Below are 9,679 nucleotides of genomic sequence, written 5' to 3'. Positions count from 1 at the left end.
TAAATGTTGAATTTCTCCATGCAAGAAAAAGATATATTAACTAATTATATAAAATATTTACTATTTTAATATTTTGAGCTATAAAAACTTCAATTTCACTTATTTATTTCCCAAGGTTAGTTACTTAAAAAAAAAAGTTTACCCATTGGGAAATTGATTAATCCTAATCAGGGCAATTTTTTTTTTCTTTTTCTCTTACAAGATGTCATTCTTTCTGAACATTTAGTACTCAAATTGACAGCTTTATATATTCTAAAACAAATAAAATATAACATATATAACAGTGGGATACTGAACCAACCTTACGTTATGCTACATCTCAAAGAAGGAATATGTACAGAAATGTCTGCTGGTAGTCTGTCCACCTAGCACCCTTAGATGGCTTTGCTAAGGATCCAAGTGGTATTATTAAGCTTCTCAATACATTTTCAAAGGATGGGGAAAGTGGAGGAGATAGTTATTATTTTTTGTGCAAATAAGGGGACTTGGTCTAAAAACTGTTCAGGCTATGTGTTTTAGGAACTGGCTGGAATATGTCATTGCATAGATGAGATGATGCCAGTTTGCTAGCTTCAGTTCAAGCTTTGGAAATAGCTGTTTCATTTTAACTGGTGCCAAGTCACATTAAAATTCCACTGCTTTGATTCTTCTAAAAGAATCTAGTAAATCTAAAAGAATCTAGTAATTGTCCCTCCAATTACTAAGATTCCTTACCTGGAACACGTCTGGGTAGTATCCAAAAGAGAAATGGTTCTGAAAAATTAGCTTTTCTAAGTTTTAATATTAGTGACTACTTATTCATGTCTTAAAAAGTCTATTTATTTCTCAAACTAAGAATTAAAAATTAGGCTTGACATAAAGAAAGGATGGCCACTGTGATGTTTATCAAACTCACCCAAATAGCCAGTTGTCACCTATTAAAGGAACATGTACCTCCAGCTTTTGTTTGATGGGTTGAAAACTGACTCCTATACACACAGGGCAAGGGAATACCAGAAAAAGAAGCACACTACTCCAGATTGATAGGTGGCAATTTTATTGACTATGCCAAAGCCTTTGACTGTGTGGATCACAATAAACTGTGGAAAATTCTGAAAGAGATGGGAATACCAGACCACCTGACCTGCCTCTTGAGAAATCTGTATGCAGGTCAGGAAGCAACAGTTAGAACTGGACATGGAACAACAGACTGGTTCCAAATAGGAAAAGGAGTACGTCAAGTCTGTATATTGTCACCCTGCTTATTTAACTTATATGCAGAGTACATCATGAGAAACGCTGGACTGGAAGAAGCACAAGCTGGAATCAAGATTGCCGGGAGAAATATCAATAACCTCAGATATGCAGATGACATCACCCTTATGGCAGAAAGTGAAGAGGAACTACAAAGCCTCTTGATGAAAGTTGAAGAGGAGAGTGAAAAAGTTGGCTTAAAGCTCATCATTCAGAAAACTAAGATCATGGCATCTGGTCCCATCACTTCATGGCAAATAGATGGGGAAACAGTGGAAACAGTGTCAGACTTTATTTTTGGGGGCTCCAAAATCACTGCAGATGGTGACTCAAGTCATGAGATTAAAAGACGCTTACTTCTTGGAAGGAAAGTTATGACCAACCTAGATAGCATATTCAAAAGCAGAGGCATTACTTTGTCAACAAAGGTTCGTCTAGTCAAGGCTATGGTTTTTCCTGTGGTCATGTATGGATGTGAGAGTTGGACTGTGAAGAAGGCTGAGCACCGAAAAATTGATGCTTTTGAACTGTGGTGTTGGAGAAGACTCTTGAGAGTCCCTTGGACTGCAAGGAGATCCAACCAGTCCATTCTGAAGGAGATCAGCCCTGGGATTTCTTTGGAAGGAATGATGCTAAAGCTGAAACTCCAGTACTTTGGCCACCTCATGGGAAGAGTTGACTCATTGGAAAAGACTCTGATGCTGGGAGGGATTGGGGGCAGGAGGAGAAGGGGACAACAGAGGATGAGATGGCTGGATGGCATCACCGACTCGCTGGACGTGAGTTTGAGTGAACTCCGGGAGATGGTGATGGACAGGGAGGCCTGGCGTGCTGCGATTCATGGGGTCACAAAGAGTCGGACATGACTGAGTGACTGAACTAAACTGAATTTTATAAAGCAAGGCAATTTACTTAAGGCATCTTGGGCTGCAATAAGATGAGTAGATCTCCTCACCCACCTCACCCACGTGTCCAACTCTTTGCGACCCCATGGACTATACAGTCCATGGAATTCTCCAGGCCAGAAGAATACTGGAGTGGGTAGCTTCCCTTCTCCAAGGGACCTTCCCAACCCAGGAATTGAACCCAGGTCTCTCTCATTGCAGGCAGATTCTTTACCAGCTGAGCCACAAGGGAAGCCCAAGAATACTGGAGTGCATAGTCTATCCTTTCTCCAATGGATCTTCCTGACCCAGGAATTGAACCAGAGTCCCCTGCATTGCAGGTGGATTCTTTACCAACTGAGCTATCAGGGAAGCCCCCTCTCACCCACCTACCAGAATCCTAAAGTTTATGTAGAGGTCTTAACTGGGCTCAGTCACTTGCACAGTCCAGATGGCCTCAACACTACATCACTATCTCAAGGCTGTGTCCTTGGGCAGCTTCTAACATGGGTAACACAAACAGAGGGCACATTCCAAGGACAGAACAGGATTGAGCAGCCTCTGATTATCCAGGTTCAGATTTTGGGTCAATGGGCAGTCATATCCTCTAAAAGACTTTCCCCAACACTGATAAATCATGTAAGATCTGCCTCTACATACACTATCCTGGAAGTTTTGAAACCTGTCTTTATATGCCTTGCTTTATTTTTTTAAAATTGTACTTATTCTACATTTTTCAATCATGCAAAACAGGATCCTTTGGTGAGTTGAAAGAATCCCTATTGAGAAAGACTAAAAACAGTGTTCTGTCCTTCAGACCATTTCTCTCCCAACAGATGTATCAGTTTAATTAGAAATATTTGATTAAACTTATTTCAGTGGGAGCTAATAGGAAATCCTAAAATGGGATTGTATCAGGATTACATCAATGTATCATAACATGCCCAGCCCTATTGTGCTTGGATTGGACACTCTGGACTGGGTGGAAAATATCATTTTCTGTCATCTCTTTATTTTCCCCCTTTAAAACAGGGTGGGGGGGAACCATGCTGATGGTATACTTCTACCATCAAATATAAAAGTAGTTTCAATTAAGCCTGCTTTCAATTACTCTCAGAAAGAATAATTTTAAGACTCAAATGAACATTTTGGCAGCTATCCTCTAACATTTAATTGGTATATATTTATGAATCCTGTAGAGTAGGTAAAATCACTCAGATACTTGAAGATATGTTTTGAAACCTGTTCTTCTTAGACTGTTTCACTACTTGACATTTTGCAACCCATGGGTATGATATTAAGAACTTTTAATGATTGGACTGGATGTTTGAAATGCTAAAATGTTCATGTAATACTACACAGCCCCAAACTTCGAGGTTTTGATTGACACATAGTCCAGGATTTGAGTAGCTTTATAGTTACATTTTGAAGAAATATTGGCCCTGCTTATAGACACAGCCTTGTCTTATCTTGTACCATATGTGAGTTGGCCCTCTACTCAGGCATGCATTCCAATTAGAGCATTTTATTTTCATAATATTTCATTCCAAACTTCAATACATCAACTATTTGCCAAAGAAAATTCATATGACATAAATTGTCAATTTAGATAATCCATAATTAAGTTTCATGGAAATGTGCCTAAGAGAAAATCAGTCTATTAGTTTCTAGGCACTTTAACTTTTAACTTTGAATCAAATTGTGTGATCAACAAGCTACAATCTTGAACTATACAATTTTGATGGTTTATAGAATTTTTATTTGACTTTTGATTAGTAGTTATTTCAGCTTCCATGGAGATATACCATATATGTAATCCGGCTGTCATCAGTTCCTACAGAGCATATTCTAAGTTGATATAAATTTTAAGTTTGTTGGCTTCACCAGCACAGCAACAGGCTGTCCAATCCCTTCAAGTGTCACAGCCCCTTACCACTCAGGTATATCTCTGAGTCCAGAAAAGATGTCTTATCTAAGTTCTACTTCAACAGTAGCTGTGATGCTGCTTTAGGAGCTATCACTTATCAGAACTGGCCTCAGGATGTCTTAGCCTTTCTGTCTCCTCCACCAAAGACAGTATTTCTTGTGGTCTGTGTCATCAAGACCTCTATCATACCCCTTCTTCTGTTCCACGTTAGGATGCCAAACCTGATGGGTAGTCTATAATAGTGCCAGACAGAGAACATGAGCCTCCTTTTTATATCTTTGTTATGTTTGAGGAATTTCAAAGCAGTATTGTTTGAATCACAACAAATTACATAAATAGCTATTTTGGTTTATTTACAAGCCTCTATATCCTTATGACCCAAACATATATTAAGGTGAATAGGAATATTATTATTAGTGCTTTTCTGCTTCAGTCACCTTGACAATAGTGATGGCTGGCTATTTTCAGAGTCATGTCTAGATCTTCTGTAGCACTTTCCTACATACCCAAAAGAAACACTATTCCTGCTTCTTCTCTGGACATGACACTATGGCCTCAAAGCTTCCCTACAGGTTGATGTGCAATGCAGGGAGGTAGAGGAGCTGATGGATCTCTCCTCAAGCACTTGTCCTGAAACTAATGCTTGTTCCCATGGTCAAGAGAAGTCATTTATGAACACATCTCATGTTTTTGATGCTAATTCATCTCCATATCAAGTTCTCCAAATCATCTCAAGAATGAGACAGTGTCTGTAATAAAAGCATTTTCATTCTCTCTGTTGGTCTTCCTGGTTGATGTTCCTATACCAAAACAAATCTCTTTCTAACCACACAAAAACTAAAGCATCTAAGCAGAACACCACATGCAAATCAACACCAGTAAGGTTACAGGCCCATAGGCACCAGAAACAGTAATTCATTTTTAGCTCAGTCCTAACTGGCCAGAAAACATAAATTGAAAAGTAATGAATAAAAAAACTGGAATCTGGTGTCTGCAGCTCTGTCTTCCCAGATTCTGTCTACATCAACTGGGTTTGTATTTCTGATCTTCCATTTGTTGTACTCACATGCTTATTTGCAGAATCAAACACTTTAATTTATTCTTTCTGGTTTAACATGTCTCAGACAAGGCTCTCATCCAGCTTAAAGGCCCCTTTTTCTGAACTGTCCCTCAGTGGCCACAGGCTGTCATTGCTGTGCCTATCCAGCCTTGGAAGTTTAGTGACCAAACACGTAATGGCAGTGGCAGGCACACAGTAGGCACATATGACAGGCACAGTAGGCACAGTGATAGGCACATATGTAGCAGCACAGTGGCAGGCACATAGTAGGTGCCTGATGAATGTCTGCTGATGATTCTGAAGTCAGTACCAATAATAAATTATTTTATTATAGAATTGCACTGTTCTCCATCTGTTTCTCATTGATTTCTGTCTCACTCTATCTTTAAGTCACATTCCCCAAGGCTTTGGCTGAGCTACAACCTGGTTGTAAGCTGGACATCTCTGGAAAATGTGCTAAATTTTTTTTAGGATAATAGTTCTTTTGGCGGGGGAATAAAGGAAGACAGTTGTTGTGTTAATGGTATTGTGCGAAAATGAATACAGTTCTGCCAATAGAAATCTGAGTCAGATAGCTCAAAATGCCACACTCACTGTGTACTAAAGGCTGAGACAGCATTACACACAGCCAAAGGCTTTCCTAGGTCCAGCTAAATACATTAACCAAAAAGCAACCTACTTGGAAGGAGTGTACACATGTGAATTAGATCTGTTCTAGTTATAATCAAACATATTGTAAGTAAATCTGTTGGTGTCCACAAAGATAAATGACACTCCTAAGCACTGTTTCTTTGAAAAAAAAATATCAATTATTTCAGAGTTATCAAAATTGCTTTGCCAAGAATATGCCTTATATTTTGAATTCCAGTTGAAGAACCCACTAAGCATCAGTGTAACTCTTATGAGTACCTACATCACTTGCAGACATAAAAAATGACTACATTAATGCCAAGGTATTAACAAGTTCTACTATTTACAAGACAGTGGCAACAGACCACTTCCCCTATCTAAGCTTAGACATTGCATACCCTTTGGAAATCCCCACGCCCCCACAAAATTAAAATAGACTTAAATAACTTATGAATGCTATGCAATGTCAGCATGTGCTACATCTCTATTTAACTGTTAACTCTTCAAGGGCAAAGACTGACTATACTTCTCCTGAATTATATTTTCCCAGGTTATCTTTGAGTTGACTTGTCAAACTCCATAAATCAGGAGTTCTTAAACTGAAGTTTTTGCACAGAATTCAGGGAAGGTAAGTATTCCGATATGGAAAAGGCTGACATTTTTATTTTCATAAACCTCTACTGAAATTTAGCATTTCCTTCAATTATGAAGGTGGGAAACAGCACAGAGTAGTATTAATAGTATCTAGTAGGAGCTTCCTGGGTAGCTCAAATGGTAAAGAATCTGCTTGTGATGTGGGAGACCTGGGTTCTATCCCTCGGTTGGGAACACCTCCTGGAGGAGGGCATGGCAACCCACTCCAATATTCTTGCCTGGAGAATTTCATGGACAGAGGAGCCTGATGGGCTACACTCCATGGGGTCACAAAGAGTAGGACATGACCAAGTCCTTTCACTTTCACTTTACCTTTGTAGGGCTTTCCAGGAGGCAGTAGTAGTAAAGAACCTGCCTGCCAATGCAGGAGACATAAGAAAAGGAGGTTAGATCCCTGGGTCAGGAAGATCCCCTGGGGGAGAGCATGGTAAACCCACTCCAGTATTCTTGCCTGGAGAATCCCCTGAACAGACAAGCCTGGTGGGCTACAGTCCATAGGGTTGCAAAGAGTTGGACATGACTGGAGCTACTTAGCAGGCCACACGCATACCTTTGTAACCAATACAAATCAGGGGGTATTTTACATCATTTTACAATAATTTCTGATATTTACATTTCCTTCATACCAAACTATTTTAAATTAAATGAATGACTGGAGCAGCCACTAAATTACACAGGATTAGAGTTGTCCATTTACAGATGATAGCGTAACCTAACTGCCAAATTGTGGGCAACTCTGTGCCTGGTGACCATTCAAGCAACTAACAATCAAGTTGTATGTTTATATTAGTAATTCAGATATCTATCTTCTTTTCAGTACTCTATGTTTTTATATATATATATATATATATATATATATATATTTTTTTTTTTTTACCACAAATAAGATCTTTTATTTGTCATCATTAAAAGCCTGAATTTTAAACAGATTCTTGGACCAGTGGCTTATATCCATCAGCTCATTTAGTCTCATCCCCAGTAGCTTTTCTAAAACTATTGCCTTCACCATATAGCTCCATGAATTTTCCCAATTGAAACTTAGGCTTCTTCAGCATTTTTACTTTTCTAACAAAGACATTATAGAGTGGATAAATAGATTAGTGAGTCTTTTCTATGTCTTTTCCAATACAGTTTGGAATCAATTTATTGACTACCTCTTCCAAGTCATTTGTCTGCCCCTCTCAGGTCATGATTTCCATCATCATCTTCTGGATCTAGCGGACCTTCTGGTGCTGGGCATAAGCAGTCTTCAGGATATGATTGCTGCATTTTTCAGTAAAGCCCACACAGAACAGACAAAGCAAGTAACCATCCATAGTCTTAACATCAACATAACTTCAATCATGATCTACCAGTATTAGATCATGGAGCACATTTTATCAAGGGAGTATCACCAACTCAATGAACATGAATCTGAGCAAACTCCAGGAGATACTGAAGGACAGAGAAGTCTGGCATTCTGCAGTCCATGGGGTCACAAAGAGTCAGACTCGACTTAGCGAGTGAACAACAAGATCCCCACCATGAAGTCTTCCCTAGAGGAAGAACTCTTTCCCCAAAGAGGAACCAGTTAGTCACCCTGAAGAGTCAGGAAACAAGAGAGTCCTCAAGAAAAGGAGGAAATTAACTTCCAGGGAGGAGCCACTCAGCAGTGGACCTGAAGAGGCTACTGCTAGCAAGAACAGAGCTCTAAGAAAAAGAAAATGTTCTGAAAGCTATCTTAGGAAAATTAGAATAAATTAACGCCTAATGAGGCATAACTTGGAAAGATAGTTCCCAACCCATCCTTTAGTGCTCAATAAAAAATCAAAAAGATCCATTCCATGGAAATTAGTAAGGCAGTTTTTTCCCTGAACAATCTCAGTAACTAGCCTGGATTGTCTAAATGCAACTTCATCTTTCTGCAGATCAGAAAGGCTCACTTCAAAAACATGACCCTAAAAAAAAAAAGAAAAAATATGACCCTTGAGGCGATCAGATACTGTTTTGGTTCCTTGAGTTCTCATGACTAGTGTTTTCATATAAGAAATATGTATTTCAGATAAGAAATACTGGGAAAACACTAGTGCTTTCACATAATGCCAATCTTTCTTAGAAAATCAGTCAACCACTTTCTTCTTGGGTCCCTTTTTGCCAACTTTCATAAGATGCTTGTTCTTGCCAACTACCATGGTGATGCTCAGAGAGCCAAAAGAGACAGTTTATATTTATTAAGATAAGGAATTAAGTTACTCAAAGTATACCTTAGCCCTCAACATTCTTTTACCTAAACTAAGCAACAACAGTTTGTACAATTGTGTCATTAAAACAAATAAATTTTACTTTTGTCTTGTTTTGTTCATTAATGGATTATAAAGAGATATATATTTTCAGTTCAGTTCAGTTCAGTTGCTCAGTCACGTCTGACTCTTTGCGACCCCATGAATCGCAGCACGCCAGGCCTCCCTGTCCATCACCATCTCCCAGAGGTCACTCAGACTCACGTCCATTGAGTCAGTGATGCCATCCAGCCATCTCATCCTCTGTCGTCCCCTTCTCCTCCTGCCCCCAATCCCTCCCAGCATCAGAGTCTTTTCCAATGAGTCAACTCTTCCCATGAGGTGGCCAAAGTATTGGGGTTTCAGTTTTGGCAGCATTCCTTCCAAAGAACACCCAGGACTGATCTCCTTTAGAATGGACTGGTTGGATCTCCTTGCAGTCCAAGGGACTCTCAAGAGTCTTCTCCAACACCACAGTTCAAAAGCATCAATTCTTCAGCGCTCAGCTTTCTTTATAGTCAAACTCTCACATCCATACATGACTACTGGAAAAACCATAGCCTTGACTAGACAGACCTTGGCTGGCAAAGGAATGTCTCTGCTTTTTAATATGTCATCTAGGTTGGTCATAACTTTCCTTCCAAGGAGTAAGCATCTTTTAATTTCATGGCTGAAATCACCATCTGCAGTGATTTTGGAGGCCCAAAGCATAAAGTCTGACACTGTTTCCACTGTTTCTCCATCTATTTGCCATGAAGTGATGGGGCCAGATGCCATGATCTTAGTTTTCTGAATGATGAGCTTTAAGCCAAGTTTTAAGCCTCATCAAGAGGCTTTTTAGTTCCTCTTCACTTTCTGCCATAAGGGTGGTGTCATATGCATATCTGAGGTTATTGATATTTCTCCTGGCAATCTTGATTCCAGCTTGTGCTTCTTCCAGCCCAGCATTTCTCATGATGTACGCTGCATATAAGTTAAGTAAGCAGGGTGACAATATACAGCCTTGACGTACTCCTTTTCCTATTTGGAACCA

At 39.4% G+C, this 9,679-nt stretch overlaps 1 pseudogene; it reads right to left on the bottom strand.

Annotated features, from left to right (window-relative positions):
* Positions 1–7,308: 7,308 nt before the first annotated feature.
* On the bottom strand, positions 7,309–8,814 carry LOC113891885 (annotated as a pseudogene).
* Positions 8,815–9,679: the final 865 nt, after the last annotated feature.

This window comes from Bos indicus x Bos taurus, chromosome 4 (assembly GCF_003369695.1).
Source record: "Bos indicus x Bos taurus breed Angus x Brahman F1 hybrid chromosome 4, Bos_hybrid_MaternalHap_v2.0, whole genome shotgun sequence".
In the NCBI taxonomy this organism is placed as follows: Eukaryota; Metazoa; Chordata; class Mammalia; order Artiodactyla; family Bovidae; genus Bos; species Bos indicus x Bos taurus.
This window is presented reverse-complemented; position numbering and strand designations above follow the sequence as displayed.